General features: G+C 37.2%; 1 long non-coding RNA gene across 3 annotated transcripts in view; it reads right to left on the bottom strand.

Annotated features, from left to right (window-relative positions):
* The window catches only part of LOC139084830 (uncharacterized), a 162,482-nt gene that overhangs the window by 76,797 nt on the left and 65,373 nt on the right, over nt 1-20,312 (bottom strand). For all 3 annotated transcript variants that reach the window (XR_011542621.1, XR_011542622.1, XR_011542618.1), the window contains one exon: nt 8,178-8,365. This is a non-coding gene — a long non-coding RNA (uncharacterized lncRNA). The remainder of the gene's footprint in view (nt 1-8,177; nt 8,366-20,312) is intronic.

The raw sequence follows: 20,312 nt of genomic DNA, 5'->3' as shown, positions 1-20,312 counted from the left end.
GAATAAATGGGCAAGCCATGAGTGGACATTTGTAAGGCAAATAAATTATTATGTATTTATATGGAAAATATATAAGCATCTCCACCATTTCAACTGGTGAAAGGAAAAACAAACCAAGAGAATAATTGCCAAAAGTCATGAAGAAGCATTTCACAGCAGAAGAATCACATGTGGCCCATAAACTCATGAGAAAGATGTTCAACCTTGTAAATAATCATGGAAACACATTAAAATTCTACATTTTATACCCAATAGCCTGATAAAAAGTCAAAAGTCTGCCAATGCCCTATCTTGGCAAAAATAATGCAGACTCTGCTGATGAGAGCATAAATTGGTACCGTCATTTGTAAATCAGCTTAACAATACCTTTTAAATAAGTGATGCATTCTATTTGATCCAGAAATTTCATTTCTCCTACATATCCTAGAATAATTGCTTACATATGTGTAAGGAGAGAAGCAGAAGAATGTTTATTGGAACATTGTCTGGTGATAACAATAAAAACTATTAGCACAGGCCGGCCCCATGGCACAGCAGTTAAGTTTGCACGTTCTGCTTCAGCGGCCCGGTGTTCGCTGGTTCGGATCCCTGGTGCGGACATGGCACTGCTTTTCAAGCCATGCTGTGGCAGGCATCCCACATATAAAGTAGAAGAAGATGGGCATGGATATTAGCTCAGGGCCAGTCTTCCTCAGCAAAAAGGAGGAGGATTAGTGGCAGATGTTAGCTCAGGGATAATCTTCCTCAAAAAAAAAAAAAAAAAAAACTATTTGCACAACTTAAATTATGCAGCAAAATAGAAAAATAAATTATGGTACTACAGAAATGATAGCAATGAAAATGAATATATTAGAAAAATGAGTGTAATGTATAAATCATGAAAACATATTAATGAAAAGAAATTGCAAAATATATCATAGTATTGATACAAATTATGTTTATAGATATGACATAATTGGTGATAATATAAAACCATGCAAGGAATGGCAGATGCCATATTCAGAAGAGTGTTTACTTATCTCTGGGAGATAAGAAAGGAGTAAAGAGGATATTTAAGTTTTTCTGTATTTTTTGTTGACTGTACTTAAAATATTATGAAACAAATATTATAAAATGCTAAGTTTTAAGAGGCAACTGAAAGTAGTGTTAATGCTCTGGAATTCAGTGATTACATTCAAATCCTACCGCTGTTGCTTACTGGCTGTGTGACCTTAGATAAATCATTTAATTTCTCTGTCATTATTTCCTCTTTTATAAAAGGGATGGTAATAGTATATGCCTCATAAAGTTGTTATGAAGATTATATGAATATGTATAAGGTGCTTAGAACATAACAACCACATATTCATGTTTGAGAAATAAAGCAACATTAATAAGATAGGTATTGTGTATTTGGTTAACTAAACAATTCTTATAAAAATAATGTTGATGATTATCATAATGGCAGTTTTAAAGCAGTTATGTGGCCAAGAACAATTTAATGAACAAAAGAAAAAAATAAATGTCCATTTCTTTCAAAGATCTTGTCTACAAAGAAGAAGAGTGCTAACTCTATGCTCACGAGGCCGTGAGAGGACTTTCGCAGATCCTGTACAGAGGCAGAAGACTCAGGTGAGAGGCTGTGGACAATTCTTGAGAGAAGGAAGGAGAATAAAGCCATCCACTAAAATTAGGGAGCTAGTTTAATCCTGAGCCTAATTACAACTTTATTTTTGGTGGGATGAGGGGCGCTTCTCAGGTAAGAGCCAAAGGAAAAAATATAGAGAAAATAAAAAGTGTTACTAACTCTGGAAAAGAAGTTGATGGAATTCTTGACTGAGGGCCTCTGTTCCTTTGGAAGCAGGATGTGTGATTAACTTCTGAACAGCTACAAGGAAGTCCTTGAGGACAGTTGTTAAAATTTGAGGGGAGAAGTAGTAATAATGAATTATTGTCAAATAGATATGATACTGGCCCTGATCTCAGTTCCTCTCCATTAAACCCAGAATATATGGGATTAAAATCAAAAGCATTCATGCCCTTCCCCTGCTTACTCCTCAGCTTCCTGGCATCAGAGTGCAGCATCCGCCATGGAGGCAGACAACCAATAACATCGACCTGTGGATTCCTTTATCTTCTCATGCCATTTCCTGTGAGCAGCCTCACAAGGCCAAAGGCAGGCTGGGGAAAGCGCCACCTGCAAAGCCACAGGCTCCCCCTTGCTACAAGCAGCCGCATTCCTTGCAACCTTTAAAACCCTTTGCCTCCCATCCTTCAGAGAGATGAGACAAATATGAGGGCTCACTCTCATCTCCTGGCTAACGTCACCTGAAATAAAAACCATTTCCTTTCCATAAGCCTGGCATTCCAGTTTTTATTTGCCTCCACTTGCACGGCAGGTAAAGAACCTATGTTTGTTTCCATTAACAGATAGAGGCATCTCAAAATCATTGTTTTACCATATTTTCCATCAGACTCATTGAGGAGTAAATAGTAGAGAACTGATGAAACTGTCTCTCCACATATTTGTTTTATTGAGAACCAGTATCGAGTACTGATTAGAATGAGGGCTCTCCTATCAGAACTCCAGGGTTCCAGTTATTCTTGGCCAAGGTATTTAACATCTCTGGAATTCTGTTACAATTATCAGTAAAATGGGCATAATAATAGAACTTACACCACAGAGATGTGTTAAAGCAACTGGAAGAGGCAACTGAAACATAGCCAACATATGACAAATGTTATCTATTAGAATTTCTTATTTTATTAATACTGTCGAGTACTATGATCAAATTCTGAATCTATGCTTCAAGATTCTTCTTTTTTGTGAACTAAGATTTGTTTCAGTCTAGGTTTAATAAAGCATGCACGATTTTGAACTATCTCAGCATAAAAATCTGCACATGGATAAATCATACTGTCTTCAGGATAGCAGTTTCCTTCGAGAATGGGCAAGATTGAAAGAGATAGAGGAAGTTCATATGTATCTGCATCACTTTATATTTCTAATCTATTTTTTTAAGTCTGAAAAATTGCTAATGAAAGTCACCCTTTTCAGCATTTACTATTCGGTCATCACTGTGCTAAACACTGCATGCTTTCGCTCGTTGTTCTTTATAGCCTACACATAGTTTATAAATATTCTTCTGTTTCTACTCAATATTTAATAGGAACACATTTTTAAAAAGCAAATGATGAAAGGAAACCAGAGGAAAGTTAGAATGTTCTTTTCAGTAATATTTTTTGAGCAAAAGCTGCAAGACACCGCACTTCATGACACTTTGGACTTTGAACAGACTGCTTGGCAATCTCTTGTATAATGAATGCACGTTGTGGGAGAGGGCCGGGCCTGCTGTTTGTTCCTGAGCTTGTAATCTTAGGAAAGGAACGGGGCTGAGAACTGGTGTAGACTTGATAAACGCCAGGCTATTGGAGAGCATGTGTTTCACAATCTCACAGTGAAGATGCTGACTCATCCTTTAAAAAGTACAGTTCTCCAAATCAGACTATCTCAGGGAAAGACCAACCTGAATTAGGAAAAAGATACAATTTCCTTTGACAAAAATTATAATAAGTTTTGTTGAATGAGAAATAATTGTATTTCTATTAGTACTGATGCAACTTGCAACTGTTATGGCCACTAAAGTTTCTGCTAACACCTCTTTTAGAAATAGATCAAAATATATATTTAACACAACAGATCTTTGTTAATTAAATTTGCATTTATGACGTACTTAGTAATAATTTTAATGCTGTATCATTTTTTTACAGTCTTAATTACCAATTTCCTTTGAATGACCCTTAGACATTTTTATTAACTGGGCAAAAAGCAAAAAGCGCTGACATCTATTGAGTCCGTCTAATGGGCTAGAAGCTCTACCAGTACTTTATACCTTTAATATTACTCATTACAAGTGTTCATGCTCTCCCTACATTTCACATATGAGAAACTGTAGGCTTAGCTAGCAAATTAAAAGAAAAATATGTCAATTCCAGAACTGTCTTTTTCAAATTGAATGTTTTTTTCACTACTTTTTATTGGCAGATACTTTTCACTTTATATAAAAGCACAAATTGATAGAGCTACAATAAGGGCATTTGATCTTAAAGTACATTGTTTGTGTAATTTTTCCTAACTGCTACATCTCACTATGCTGAGTAATACCACTTTCTCCAAGAATCCCACAGCAAGAGGTGCCTAGTAGTTTTGCAAAAAAAATTTCAGATATCATTTCATCATTTGTTTCTCAAAACAATCCTGAGAGGAATACATGAGTTTGCACAATTATTGCGATTTTGTAAAGAAACTCAGAAATACTCTCAGCTTGCCAAAGTTCACAGAGTTAGCGTGTGCTCAGGATTTGAACCCAGAACTTTTGATTTCCAGAGTAAGGAAATTTTCACAATTGTCAGTTAGTTTTCTAACATCAAAAAGATGTAAAGTGTGCTTGGAATTTGACAAATACATTGATATCTCATTATTGGATGGATCATCTTACACCTGTGCCACTGAGAACCAGAGACTCAGTCCATACAGAAGACAAGAGGTCTTTTTTATCAAGCAACAATATTTTGAAGGAAAAAAAGGAAAAAAGAAAGAAAAGAGTTTCAGTAAAGGCACATTTTTTTTTTTTTTTACAAAGATACTCTCTTCCCAGGCACTAAGAAGATAACACTACATCCATAGCAATAAAATATCTAATTGTAAAAACTCTCCCATGATCAGAGTACAGATCATTTTCGAATACTAAGCACTTTTAAGGGTAACAATGTGCATTGACATTTAAATGGAAATACAGTGATCATGCTATCATACTCGACTTGAAGTTGAGCTTTTCTTGAATTAGTTTCCTACCATTATTTTATTCACTGGAACAATATATTTAATTGTGAAGTTTTCATTTATGCTGAGATTGAAATTACTTGAATTTCAAGATATTGTTTCTTCTACGATGAAAGAATTGAGATAGGGTGAAACATAGAATTCATATGTGTATCTATAACTATGTATTCTATAATAGTTTATTTTGAAATGCACCATAGAGCAAAGTTGTAGTGCGTAATTGTCCTGAATTAAGGACGTTATATTTAGTTACTACTAAAAGGATTTACGTATTTTCAAAAATCCCACTATGTCAGCTAAGTAATATTTTGAATTATATGAAATAGTTATTTAAAGTGTTTTTTTTAAAGAATCACTGTAAGGCTGGTTTTCCACATTGAATTATTTGAAAAATTTTCTAGGTATTCAATTACTTGGATATAGTTTAATTTTGTTTTATTTTCAATGACTATTCAAAATATATAGGAATTTGAATGACTCAATTACAATATAAAGCAATTTAAGGCAATGTCAACGTCAATGTGATTTCCTTCCCATCCATTACTAACTCCAATGAATCACCCACTACTGATTCAACCACCCGCTGAGGATATAAGATAAGGTGCAAGCAGAGCCTTGAGACCCGAAGGAATCCAGATTAAATCTTGCTGGAGTTGCAGTAGTTGGATTCCCAGATGGGAAGACCACTGGCCTCTTGGTACTTCGGAAGCCTCTCAGCTTCCTGGAGGGCAGGTGCTACCAAGGACCAGGATGATGAACAAGTTCCAAAAAAATTCACTTGCCATGAATCTGTGTTTAGGAGGTATTTCCCTGTCAATTGGTACAAATTGTTAATAAATCAAACTAACACAAGCAGGGCCATTAAAGGCTCACTCATACTATTCAAGAATGAAGTTGAATTGTCCGGCCAGGTTAGAAACATATCTTGGTATTTCTGGTTGAGGAAAAAGGGAATACAGAATGGGTAGTAGAAGTTATAAATAGTAGGAGGTTACCTTATGAAAGGTTATAGAAATGAGGACTGTAGCAAATATGCATAAGTTTCCTTGCTTTGTTATGTACATATTTGTGTTCACTAACTCTTTTTCCCCTGTCGTCTATCTCTACTATTTTATATAAAGATTATTAGTGATGGCTGCATATATATAATATCTGTTATATATAATATCTATAATTTATTTTTACATATTTATTTGGTCACTAGATTACACAATATTCAAGTGAGATTATGGCTGCATTCGAAGGAGAATAACATTATCCAGAAATTGATCCAAGTTACAGGGAAGGCTAGGTGACATACTGATGAGTGGAACTATGTGCCTTTCCTCTTTGGGGAAAGGGTAAGTGTGTCTTCATTTGTAAAAGGGGTGATTTCGTCTTACTAGGCAGAAGCATGATGCTGTATAAATGTGGTTTAAGAGGATAGAGAGTAATGAAAACTAGCCTAAGAGGTGGCTAGTACCTGAGAGTCTGTTGACGTTTCTACACTATTCTTGTTCCTTTCCAGGCCCTCCCCAGTATTTCAGGGGCTGGAAGACTAGAAACTAACTTTTCAAGGCTCTTTTGCCGGCGTATTTACCATTTAGGACTACCAACAAGAAACATATGTGGAATGTAGAATATAGTGGACAAAGAGAACCATTGGAGCCAACAGTGGTCGCCAGGCAAATGGGCTTTGGCACATGGCTCAAGTAAGGTTTTGCTAGCAGCCGCTGCATCCTCCTCCTGTGAATGACACATTTTTGCGCTATCAGCAGCTAGGATCATTGGAGGCAGCTCCTATCAACTCCATACATTAGCAGGTGCATTTCTAACCTTTATTCCTCCAGCTCTTTTAACTGTTTTATAAGCCTCTCTCATTCACTATATGAACTCTCTTTCTGTTTACTATTACTGGATTGTTTTCTATTTTCCTGAAGAAAACTCAGTAATACTGGAAAGCCAGGGCTGTGCTTGAGGAAAGCTCCCTTCCTGTTCTGCTCTCCGCTACTGTTCCCCATCTCCACCAGAATTTGTTCACTGGACAGTGAAAGACTGCAGAAAAACTTACCTGGCTTTCTAGAAGCTTCTGACCTAGTTCCCCCTTCTCTACATGGCTCAGAACTTAGCATTATCCTGTGGGAAAACTGGCCATACATTTCAGGCACTTAAATTTTCCAGCTTTTTCAGCCCAGAACTACTAAAAGCTCTATTGCTCTTTTTTACTCTACCAGATGCCTAGAATTCTCCACTCAGAGTCAGCAAATGCCCTAAGGGATCTTTTTGCTGGTAAATTCTCTGCTCACCTGAGAATGGTTCTACTTCCTCGGTATTTTTATTTGTCTGGTTCCCACTCTTTCAGTAGTTCTCAGATGCCTTTAAAGCTCTGCCTGTGTTTTGTAATGTAGCCGGCCTTTTTTCCCTGCCACTGGAGCATAGGCTAAAAAATGGACTCAGCTGCTTCATCAAGTAGTGACCTTTCTATTACAAGGAATGCTAAATTACAGATTGGATAAACACGTGTAAGGCATTTTATTGAATGGATTATCACCTTGATTATGGAGAGTTAATCTACTCTAAACATGGTTTGTGTTTTCTAAGTAATTTTCCAATCTGCGGCTCTATGATCATATTTCTAAGGTGGTGATTATGTTGCTAAAACTGTTACTAGCAGTATTGCAAATCATATGTCTATGTCTGTGTAGATACAAACAATAGAGTTGGATTAATTTAATCTTGACAATGTTATTTTCTCTCCTTATAAATTAATTATGTTATACCAATCCTTTCAGAAAATTAAAGACGTGTACATATGCCTATTACATGTTTGGGGATTTCAAGACCGCAGATGTTGATATAAGAAGGCAGTGGTCTTAAATTGGACCTTGCATTGGAATCAGCTGGGGGATTGTTAAAACACAGATTGCTAAACCCACACCAGAGTTTCTAATTTGGTAGGTCTGGAGCAGGGCCTGAAAATTTGCACTTCTAACAAGTCCTCACCACTAATGCCACTTCTGGGAGCACACTTTTGAGAATCACTGGTATAAAAAAATGAAACAGGTGCATGATTTTACTTCCTTTATTTTGTGCTTATCTCAACCTGAAATAAGAAAAGTGTAAGTGAGGGCAGAATGGCCCCCATAGCTTACAGTTCTGCTCTATAATTTGCACTTACAAATGGCCTGTCAAGTCGGTTATATGATCAGCTATTTAAATATGGATGAGACATTTTTTCCTCACTGCTGTTCTCAACTATACCAGCTTGGAACTGTAAGCAAATCATTTTGTCAGTCTACGTATAATACACATTACTTTCTCTTCTCTCCCTCACTGTATCTTCCTCCAACAATTTCCTGTAAAACTTGCTGCTTACCTCTGATGGGAACAGCAGCCGCTCAGGTCATCCATCAAACCAGTGCTCCGTGTCAGCAGCTTCTCAAATGATATAAGGTGATTCTTATACGACATAACCATCAGAACGCCACAAAGAAGAAGTCACAGTTGTCAACTTGGGTCATAAACCACAGGAAATCTCAATGAGCCTTCTGGTACTTGCCAAGCCTAGTGTTAAAGAGACAGGAGGATGGAAAGACAGCATGACCACAAATGTCAGGTATATATGTCTTTCAATATTAAAATACATACAGTGCAGCATCCATGTGATAGACACTCGTTACAGTTATTCACCATTTTCCAGATTTCTAGAAGTAGAACTTATATCAGGCATAATATTCTCAGAGATAATTCACATGTGGAAAATACATTTAGGAATTACAATTACTCATTTAAGCGTATAGGATTTAATTTAAATAAAGATAATAAAGATGCAATTGTTTTGGATCCATTGCTCAGGTACATATATTCCTTCCTATGAAATAGGCATTTTTCTGAATTTTCAACTCAATATATTTGGTAAATTTGATTAGTTAAGTAAGTTTCATGTAATTGTAATTTAATAATTAAAAAGAACAAGATTTTTATCTTGCATTTTCTTCCTTTTTCTTTGCCTTTTACTATTTTTTGAAAATTTGATGTAATTTCCAAACTAGTTAAAAAAAGAGAAAAAAGGTCTTGGGCATTTTTATGTTTGATTCCATGTTGTCCATGTTTTATAAACATGGGGAACATGTTTTCTAAACCAAGTGGATATGTATTATTAAAGATTTTTTTTAAAAAAAGAAAAGAAATAGAAAACGTTCCGAATGTCAAAATGTAGTGCAGAGCAAGAGAGGGGTTATTAAAGTTGAAAAGAATAAAGCACTTAGATTTCAAATGCAACTTTAATGTAAATATAGACTTCTTCTGAGATTTCTCCATATTATTATAATGGTCAAATGTGGATTGAACTTATTTGTCTTTTAACCTTTCTCTAATATTTTTAATTTCTTTGCCGTGTTTGCTATACAGGCTGTAAGGTTATCTGAACATACTTTCAAGGCTTCCAATATTTTTTGTTGCTGGTAGCGGTGATCATAGTTTTAATCTCAAAAGACTTTCACATTCTTTATGCTCTTTTTATAGCATCATTTTTTGTTATTCTAAGGATGTAATTCTTCTCGGACTATTTTTTAGTATATTTCTTAGAGCTTTTTATTCGTATTGTTTTTCTCTTCATTTCTTACAATGTTTATTAAGTCACTCATGTTCTTTATTTTTAAAATTATCTTCCTTTTGATATTTTTTTCTTACACATACCTAATTATTATCATTGATATTTACATTTAAGAAGAAATGGAAAATTGTCTGGGTTTCCTGTGCTGTCTGATGCGTAGGACTGTTTCTCGACATATTTTTCCAGTAGATGTTGAATCAAGAGGAGTAACCTAGATTTTGCTGTAGTAACAAACAACCCCTTAATTTTAATGGCTTGACACAAAGGGTTATTTCTTGCTCGTGTTGAATTTCCCTCCGGGATCTGGATCTGTGCTGGGTTTTAAATTGCCCTCACTTTGGGACTCACGCTGCCACGACAGTCATTGCTTGGATTTTTATCCATCATAGTGGCAAAAAGAAAGAGACCACTAGAGGCTCTTCTGTCAACAGTTAAATGCTCCAACCTGGATCTGGTGCTTATTGTCTACCACTAGTTACAGCAGCCACATTCAACCCAGGAAGGCCACAAACTGCAGTCCTATCAATGCCCCTTGAAAGTCACAGAATTAAGACAGATTTGTAAGTCAGTAATCACTACCATATGTCAGAATTTGACCGGGAGCTCGATGCATGATGGAATGGGATATGTTGATTCCTAAACTTCAATTTATCGTGCCTTCCTTAGCTGAGAAGCTTCTGTAAGGAAGTGGGTTTCCAAGTGACAGAATGCGGAGGGTTTTTCTATAGGAAACAAAATCCGCACTAGATCCTCAGCTTTCTCCAGATTCTTTAACCTATTGCATTAAAGAAAAAAACGGCTTGCTATTTTCCCTTGATGTAAATGATGATTGCTTCAACCCTGCATAATGAATGAGAGGAAGACAGGGATTGGAGATGAGCTCTGTTTTCAACCCTAACTTCTACACTTGCAGTTTTACACTTGCTGAGCCAGAGCCAAGAGCACTTCAGAGCGTCCATGTCAGATTGCCTCACAACTTCTCTTGCACTCCTGCATAGCTTACATTAAACAGTGGCTTCCGATGAATTTCAGTCAATAAGCATGCTCCATCTAATTCATCATTTGATATAGATTGACGCTTATCTACTTTTACATTTTAGTTGCAATAAGGTTTTAGGAGTGAGAGTCATATGTGTCCAGTCTGTGTTTGAATGGAGAAGCTATGGTGTTTTTTGTATTTTTTTATTTAATCTTTAAATAAATATTTTATTTTAGAATAGATTTAGATTTTAGAAAAGTTGTGAAGACATACAGAGAGTTCCCATTTACCCATACCCAGTTTCCCCTATTATTAACATTTTATGTTAGTGCAGTGTATTTGACACAAATGATGAACCAATATTGATATATTATTATTAACTAAAATCCATACTTTAGATTTTCTTAGTTTTTTTAATTTAATTTTATTTTTTTGGTGAGGAAGATTGACCCTGAGCTAACATCTGTTGCCAATCTTCCTCTTTTTGCGTGAACTTAACCATTACGCCACCCGGTCGGCCCAGATTTCCTTAGTTTTTCACCTAGTGTCCTTTTTTTCTGTTCTAGGATCCCATCCAGTATACCACATTACATTTAGTTGTTATATCTCCTTGGGCTCCTATTGGCTGTGACATTTTCTCAGACTTTCCTTGTTTTTGATCTTGATAGTTTTGAGGAGTGTGGGTTAGATACTTTGTAGAATGTCCCTCTCTTAAAATGTTTATTTTTCTCATGATCACACTTGGGTTTTTGAGAGGGAGATCACAGAGATAAAATGTCATTTTCATCATATCATATCAACGATATAGACTATTAACATGCAATCACTGTTGATGTTAACCTTTATCATCTGACTGAGGTAGTATTGGTCAAGTTCCAACGTAATGAAGTTACTTTTTTCCCCCTCTCCGTCCTGTGTTCTTTGGAAGGACATCACTATGCAGAACCCACATTTAAGGAGTGGAGAGTTAAGCATCACCATCATGAAGGTGGAGTATCTACATAAATTATTTAGAATTCTTTTGCACAAAATCTTTGTCTATCTTTCCCCAATGTTTATTATTCAAATATTTATTTATATAACTACGGACTCATAGATACTAATTTATATTTTAAATTATAATTCAATAATATGGTTTTTTTAATTGCTTCAGCTTTGGTAATTAGGAGTTCATTTAGTTGGATCCTGCATCCCTTTCATATAATACCCCCATCATCGTATGTTTGTGTGTTTCCTGTTTTTAACCATGTTCCTATTTTCTGGTATTACAAGGTGCCCCAGGCTCATCCTGTATACTTATTACTCCATCCTGAGAATCAGCTATTTCCCCAGGTAACCTTGGTTCCTTTAAATGAAGAAAGGTATTAGAAACCAAGATCTGGAAAATAGATATGCTCATTACTGCTGGGGGCCATTGGTTCTGGGCTCTCTCAACGGACAGGAAAAAAAATATATATGTGTCTATACCAACCCATGAATCTATCTATGAATGAAATGTGTGTGTATCTCCACTGTATTAATAATAAATTAAACATGGATGCATAATGATGTCTTGACCTCTAATCCCTCAGCAGATGCTCATCTGTGGCTCATCCCTTGTTCACCTATAACCTCAGACTCCAACAGTGACAAAAGTGGCTTCCACCATCTGTGAAACTTTTACCTCATTGTTCAATTCCAGAATAAGTGAAGAGCGTCTTCAGAATTGTTAACCCACACACCACGGGAAGCAATTTTATCAGCTAGAGTATGGTGCTTGTGTTGAGTTCCTTTTTTCTTTAGTTTTACAGACTCTATTCATTTCCAAAGCTACTTAGATCAGCGTCTTCTTCCCTTAGGCCTTTCACTTAGGTTGGTTCATACATTTGTAAAACCACTGGGTTCATTTGTCAAGAGTGCATTCCATCCTGATACCTCAACCTCCTGAGTAATTTTTTAAATTTGCGTATATTAAGGTTCATTCTTTGTGCTGTAATGTTCTACGGATTTGGACAAATTCACAGTGTCATTTGTCTAGCATTACAATCTTATTTCTCGGCTTTCTATTTGGTTGCATTGATCTAGGTGTCTGTCATTTTGCTTATACCGCATTGTCTCTATGCTGTAACATTACAGTAAGTCTTGAAATCTGCTATCATGAGTCTTTCACTACTATATTAGCCACTCTAGTCTTTTGTTCTTCTTTGCACATTTTAGAAACAGTCTGTAGAGGTCTATAAAATAGGTCACTGGGATCTTGATTGGTACTGAGTACAATCTATTGATTAAATTGGGGAAGATTGACATTTTGCAATACTGAGTCCTCCAATGCATGAACTGGGGCTATTCCTCAATTTATTTAGACTTCTTTATTACTCTCATGTGTTTTGTAGATTTCTGCATACATATTCTGTTCATATTTTTTTTTAATTTATATCTCAGTATTTTGTTGGTATTTTATATTTTAAAATTCCAACTGTTCAATACTGGTATCCATGAAAGGAAATGACTTTCATGTATTGATTTTGCTTGCTATATCTTGCTATATCAACCTATCAGTTCCAGGAATTTTCTTTTTTTTTTTTGAGGATTCTTTGGGAGTTTTCTACATAGACAATTACGCCATCTGCAAAACAAAACAAAACAATTATTTCTCCTTTTCCAATCTGTATACTTTCCTGGACTTCTAGGATGATGTCGGTTAGGAGTGGTGAGAGAGAACATACTTGCATTTTGGCTGAATTTAGGAAAAATTCTCCACCCTGTCAACTCCAACTCTGATGGCAGCTGTAGCTTTATGGCAGGTGCGCTTCATCAAGTAGATGGAGTTCATGTCTATTCCTACTTTGCAGAGAGTATTTATCATGAATGAGGATTGGATTTTGTCAAATGCATTTTCTGCCTCAATTAATATATTCATGTGAGTTTTCTCCTTTAGCCTGTTGATATACTAGGTTACATTTATTGCATTTTAATATTGAAACGAATTGCATTAATAGATCTTATTGATTGTGCTGTATACTTTTTCTATTATATTTTTTGGTATTAATTTTGCTAAACAAATTTCAGCTTTGATTCTTTGTATTCACCTCTGTCTCTAGATTTCGCATGTCGATTTGTCCTGCCATCTCAGCTCTCGAGTGGGTCCAAGAAAAGTCATTGATTTTTAGTGTTTCCAGCTTTTTCTTGTTGAGATGAAAGAGATAACTTCTAAGCTCTTTACATGTTTGAGCTAAAACCAGAGGCCTTCCTGCTTTCTGTCCCCCCAACAACCAGTTAAAAAAATTAGTATGTTGGGGCTGGCCAGGTAGCACAGCGGTTAAGTGCGCGTGTTCTGCTTTGGCGGCCTGGGGCTCACTGGTTCGGATCCCGGGTGAGGACATGGCACCGTGTGGCAAAAGCCATGCTGTGGTAGGCATCCCACATATAAAGTGGAGGAAGATGGGCACGGATGTTTGCTTAGGGCCAGTCTTACTCGGAAAAAAGAGGAGGATTGGCATATGTTAGCTTGGGGCTAATCTTCCTCAAAAAAAAAAAAAAATTAGTATGCTAATTCTCACTAATTAGTGAATAATAACTACCCCCAAAAAATGGTTTCTGTCAAGTTATTACAGATTAATTATACTTCTCCTTCCAACTTTTCTAAAGTGGCAGGACTAAAAAAAAAAAGCATTTTCTTCCTTCTTTTTCTTATTTCGTATCACTCACTGTTCTATTTCTCTAGTTTTAAATAATAATATCTAAGCAAAAAAATCAGGTAAGTATGGTAAAGAAAACCAGTGCTACCAGAAACAATGTATTATTGTCAAACTGTAGGGAGGCCTCTATCCATAGAATTCTTTCCTCAGCTCATACTCAGCAATGACACTAATTACATGGATAAATGCCAATAATATTCACCAAATGAAAGGAAACGCAAGATTATTCTAGCATACCTGTGTCAAAACTGTATCACAAAATATCTGGAAAGGAGGGAATGATACGTCCTAGGTAACAAAATTAAATTTAACTGGAATACCGTACATTGTATTCCCTCCAAGTAACAGTTACTAACAGTGAAAGAAAAGAAAATCAAATTCAATAATAGTCAACAGGCTATCAATGCATCTTCAGTTACAGTAAAATGTCCTCTGCATGTATCATTTCATGTCATTATGAAACAACTGCATACAAGATATAGCAGCATAATTATTGTCATTTTATTATAAAGACACTCAGGACCCAAGAGGTTAATTTTTGTGCCTCAAAGTCAAATAGATAGTGTTAGAACAAATACTTGAACCCATGCCATATGAACTTGCTATACATAACAAATAAAAAGTGCAATTGTTTTTGTGTCCCACACTTTAAAAAAGCTGGATTACATCCTTAATGATTGTGTTTAATAATTTTAAACAGCATTTGGGAAATTTCAGTACACTCAGAGAAATGTATACAGGATGGGTAAATACTTGGAAAGATGTCAAAAGAACAATGGTTGAAGATGCTCAGAAAAGAATGTCATGACAACTCTCCTTATATGAAAAACAAATGGCCTTAGAAGAATATTAGTGATAGAGGGGGTTTTATATTTTTAATTTCTTCATATTTAATGTTTTATGTCTTCTGTCTAAAAAGAAAATGACAGAAATAAAGGAGGAGCCACTCTTTTCTCTGAAACTCACTGAACTGCAAGCTAGCTGTTTGGCGTGGGTGATAAGAACCTCCTTCAGATTTATTTTAGTTTCCTGGAAAGGTGAACGTGATCTATATCATCAATCTTAACATTAGTTATCCTCTTGGCAAGTACATTCTATCTCTGTGGACATATGTTTAAAAAAGGTAAGACTGATGAAATATCTGAATGCATTTCTCTCTTTTTTGCAGTTTTTTGTTCATAACATTCTATTTGGCAAAAATTTGTCTCTGTGTAGACAATGGAGTGTACTTTTTCTGGGGTTGGCGAAAGATGGTAAGAAATTAGAAGTCTTATAGCAGGAATAAATAACGACGGACACAAAATTTGGTTTCTTAATTTTACAGCAACACAATAGTCTGCAAAGCCCAATCGTTTCTTTTTATAGAAGAAAAATAAATGTATCTTTTTATATGTATGAACATATCAACAGGGGGACCTGGATGACCAGGTTACAAACGATTTCAGAGTGCAGCAAGGAATTCAAAGATTCCTGGTAAATTAAGAATTCTGCTGCCCAGTGAGTGGTGGAAGGAAGAATAACAAGAAAAAAAGAGTCTGAGGTGTGGGGGCGGGGGGGGGGAGGACAGCAGGAAGCTTTAAGTTTAAGATGGAAACCTCCCTATGTTGGCGAATCTGGGGAGGGGTTTGGTATGTTGACAGGTGAGGGAAGTGCCAGGAAAAGCTCTTACTGCCCTGCCTTCCCTCTGGGACCCGGCAGGAAAGCTCTCAGTGGGGAGGCCTTGGTGATAGGAGGTGGCCTCAGCAAGGAAAGAGGGTAGGACTGCATGAATATGCAGAGAAAGAGGTGATTTAATAGTCCTGGACTTTGCTGAGCTTGCTTGCGGTGCGTCAGCGCACACAATTTCTGACCTCTCTTTGATGACTACAGAGGTCAGCCTAAATGGAGGCCTGTCCATAAGATCTAAAGGCCCTTAAATCACTCCTCACCCAAGCAGGAGGCGAGGTGATCCCACAGCTCAGGCTGTGCAATAGAAATCCTGGGCCAGGGACCATAGAGAGAATATAAAATAGGCTTAAAGGGCTTGGGGAAAGGAGATCTAAGATGCTGCAGATGCCTTTGTGAGGGCGACCCAGCCCTAAGCCAGCCAAGAGAGTGAGCAGATCGGTTGAAGCAACCAGGGCTTCAGCAGCAATTATCAGGCTCTCATCCAAGGAAGGACCAGCCTGGCCTCAGCCTTTACAATCCAGGGAGCAGCTGAAACCGGCCACTCCACAGAGGATGCTACAAGGCCCAGTGGACAAAATATCAATCTGTGGATGCCCCTCTCCTCTGCTCTCACAGAGTTAGGGAAAGCCACTATTCTCTCCATGTACAAGGAGTAGGGGAGGAGCAAAACCAAACAGATGAAGCAGGGTCAGAGGAACTGATTCAGGAGAAGAAATAATCAGAATATCTAAATATATCAAAATAATTTGCTTTCCTTTTTTACCCAAGGAAACTTGATATGTCAGTTTTTTAAATAATAACCACTCATATGCAGAAATATTATGAGCAATTTTTATGTCATTGATATGTTATGTTGCTACTTTGTTTTGTTTTGAAAGAGGATATTTTGTTTTCTTTACCCTTATTGAAATTTACAAGAAGGGATGTTAACATCAATTTCAAACTTTATTTTACTACTTTGAGAAAGTTTTAAAGGTCACAAAATACAAAAAAACTACACTTTTCCATACATTTGCTGTTGGTTGTACATTCTAAAATGTGCGTTACCAGTGACTGTGTACAGAAACATATTAGCAATGCCAAGGTATCGTATGGATGTTACCTTATGAAAAATTAAAGGGCATTTCATTGGTAAAGGTGTATAAAAATAAAACATTGACCAATTGTACTGACTGTCAGTGACTGTCCTTCCTTTGTTAGAAGAAAGGGTGCTTATCTCCTAATGATTCTGAAAGAGCTTGTAAAAAAAACCCAATAACTACGGTACAAGGATAAAGAGGAATACAGGAAACAAGAGCTTCTTATATAATATTCTCAAGGATACCACACAGCTCAGCTCCCAGTTTTCAGGTAATATGTTTGAATGTCATATGTGCACACGTGCACCTCACTAATTACAGAAGACAACTGTTCTTGCTCGATGGGCAAGATGTTATTCTTATTAAATGGACACCTGGGGGTTTTTTGCACTCTTCTGGTATATAAAAACCAAATAACAGCCCTCAGCTATTCTAAGATTTTCCTCCGTTTTACCCAGCCAGCTCCCACTTCAGTCCTACTCTTAGTCCATAATAATGAGACTCGTTAAAATTTCTCTAATCATGAAGAGAAAGATGTTCACCTAAAAAGACATAGTAATGTGTACAGCTCTCAGACACCTGTTCAATATTTCTTTGTAGGTGGATTTAGCATAAAAAATTCTGTGGCATTTTTTAGTTAAAACTGGCGTCTTTAAGTAGGAAGACATTGAAGGTGTCACACGGACTTCAATTAAATTGCATGCCTCCAGACCTGCTTGTGCTCCTACATATGTGGAAGTTAGGTTTTCATTGATACAATCATTCTGAACAACTTATTACTGTAGGAAATATAGCCAGGTATATTTAATTTTATTCACTCTGGCTTGTGACTGGGTTTGGAGATTTTTAATTCTAAGATGCGATTCTTTACCACAATAAGCTCATCGTCCCAATTTCACCTGGTTGCCAGTCCTGTTTTTGTTTTCTTGTTTCTTTTGACTCTTTCTTACTTCTTGGTCTTTCCCTCAGCTACTTTGCTTTCATCCTTGCTTTCTGCCTCTGCCTACACTAGGAACTCCCGCCAGGAGTAGGAAGCTTGGGTTGTGCCTGTCTCCCTATTGGATTTTGGAAGTAGGTAACCTTTGAATGAGTTTCTTGGGCCTATAGATGGAAAGAATTTTTGCCCAAGATGGATCATACCCGGAGTCTCACCCACACCTGATTCATACGATTGAAGATAATTTAGCAGATGAGATTTAGGATTTTTGAACTGATACTATTTATATAAGATTTTGGACTTAGTGTGGATGCTGTAATATTTTGAGAGTTTTGGGCATGTTGAGATGGGGTGAACATATTTTGCACATGAGATGGACATCTAAGAAAGATTTTAGAATGATCATTCATTTAACACATGGTACAGGGGAAGGAAAAGGAACATCTCCAAGTCCTAACCCCTTGTACTGAGAATACTACCTGATTGAAAGTAAGTCCTTTGCAGAGGTATTAAATTAAAGACCTTGAGATAAGACCGTCCTGGATTTATGGCGGCCCCTACATCAATCATGAGTGCCCTTGCAAGAAACATAAAGGAAAAAGACACAGTGATATCTAAAGACGAAGGGCGTGTGAAGATGGACACAGAGATTGGAGTGATTATCTGCAAACTAAAGCATGTCGACATTTGCCAGCAGCCACCGGAAGTTAGGAGAGTGGAATGGAACAGATTCTCAAGCCTCCAATAGGAACCAACACTGCTGAGACCTTGACTTGAGACTTCTGGTCTCCAGAACTTCGAGAGAATAAGTTTTTGATGTTTTAAGATTGCAAGTTTGTGCTAATTGTTATGGCAGCCCTAGGAAATTTATAGAATAGTCCAATCATATTATCTTCAGTTACACTCCTAGATATTCATCCAATTGATTCTATAACTTATTAACATGTAAAACACGTATGAAAATATATATAGCAGCTTTATCCATACTCACCAAAACTGGACTCAACATTTTGATTGGTGAATGTGTACATAAACTGTAGCACACTCATTCAATGGGATATTTTTCAATGATTAATAAAAAAATAAAAGCTAGCGAGCCAGAAAAGAAACAGTTGTATCTTAAAATGCATATTGGTAAGTGGCTTTATAGTGGATGCTTCTCATTATATGGCAATCTGTAAAAGGCAAATGTATAGCAATGATAAAAAGATTAATATTTGCCAAGGGTTTGAGTGGGAGTGATGTTGGAGGGGAATTGAGTAGAAGAAGCACAAGGGGTTTTATGACAGAAAAACTATTCCGTACGTCACTAATGGTGAATACAAGGTATTGAGCATTTTTCAAGAACCTGTAGAACTTTGGAGCACAAAGATACAACCCTAACGTATGCAAATTAAAAAATTATTGTTTGGGATGTTGGGGATTCCAGGATGGAATTCAGAATGTGACGAAAGAATCAAACTGAAATATTCATTCCCTTGATGCTAGTCCATGATTCACATAGGCTTTCTTAACTCTTATTCTTTTTCTTTTTGTTCCTCTAACTGGCTCATTTCAGATGATCTGTCTCCGAGTTTGTTGATTCTTTCTTCTGCATAATCAAGGCTGTTCTTGAAGTTCTCTATTGAACTTTTCAGTTCTGTCATTGGATTCTTCAGCTCCGAGCTTTCTGTTTGGTTTTCTATGGTTTTTATTTCTTTCTTAAACTTCTCCTTTTGTTCATGCATTGTTTTCCTGATTCCATTTAGTTGTCTGTGTTCTCTTGCATTTCATCCTGTTTCTTTAAGATGCTTATTTTGAATTTTTGTCAGCCAAGTCATAGATCTCCATTTCTTTGGGGTTGGTCACTGGAGCTTTATTAGCTTCCTTTCATAGTCTCATATTTGCCTGATTCTTTGGGATCCATGTAGCCTGTGTGGTCTCTGTGCATTTGAATAGCAAACACCTGTTTCATGGGCTGATGAGATCACCTCTAGAACGCAGTCTGGCTGAACCGGAGCCAGTTACAAGGCTGTCGCTGAGTCTGCAGTGGCAGGCTTGTTTCTAGGGTCTCAGGTGAGTCTGGTCTCTGAGTGGAAGGGATTGCCTCCAGGATTTTGTTCAGGAGGGGAGCAATGAGACAAGGGTCCACTTCAGGGTCCCCATTTGGGTCCTCAGACAGCAGGCCTATTACCAGGTGTGCTGCAGATGTGGCTCCCACCAGGTTCCTAGGAGGTCTGCTGCCTGGTCACTGGATGGGTCCTTGGATGGGCAGGACCGTCCAGGACCACAGCTGAGAGGGACTGGAACCCAACCTCAGGGCTGTTTCAGGTTCTGCAGCCAAGATTGACATCCGCAGACCTGGCTCTGGAGGCATGGATGAAATGCATCTCCCACCAGGTCCCTGGGTGGGCTACACTGCTCCCTGATCATGGCTAGAGAGGCTGGAGGGGCTGGAGGAACATTGGGCCTCCTCTCAGGATCTGCTGAGGTGCAGGTGTCTTCCACCTGGTCTCTGTGCCAGCAGGACTTCTTGTGGACTGCCACCAGCAGGGGCTGGAACTGAGTACAGGGCTG

This window comes from Equus przewalskii, chromosome 1, assembly GCF_037783145.1.
Source record: "Equus przewalskii isolate Varuska chromosome 1, EquPr2, whole genome shotgun sequence".
In the NCBI taxonomy this organism is placed as follows: Eukaryota; Metazoa; Chordata; class Mammalia; order Perissodactyla; family Equidae; genus Equus; species Equus przewalskii.
Note: the sequence above shows the minus strand (reverse complement) of the source record. Positions and strands in the feature narration are given on the sequence as shown.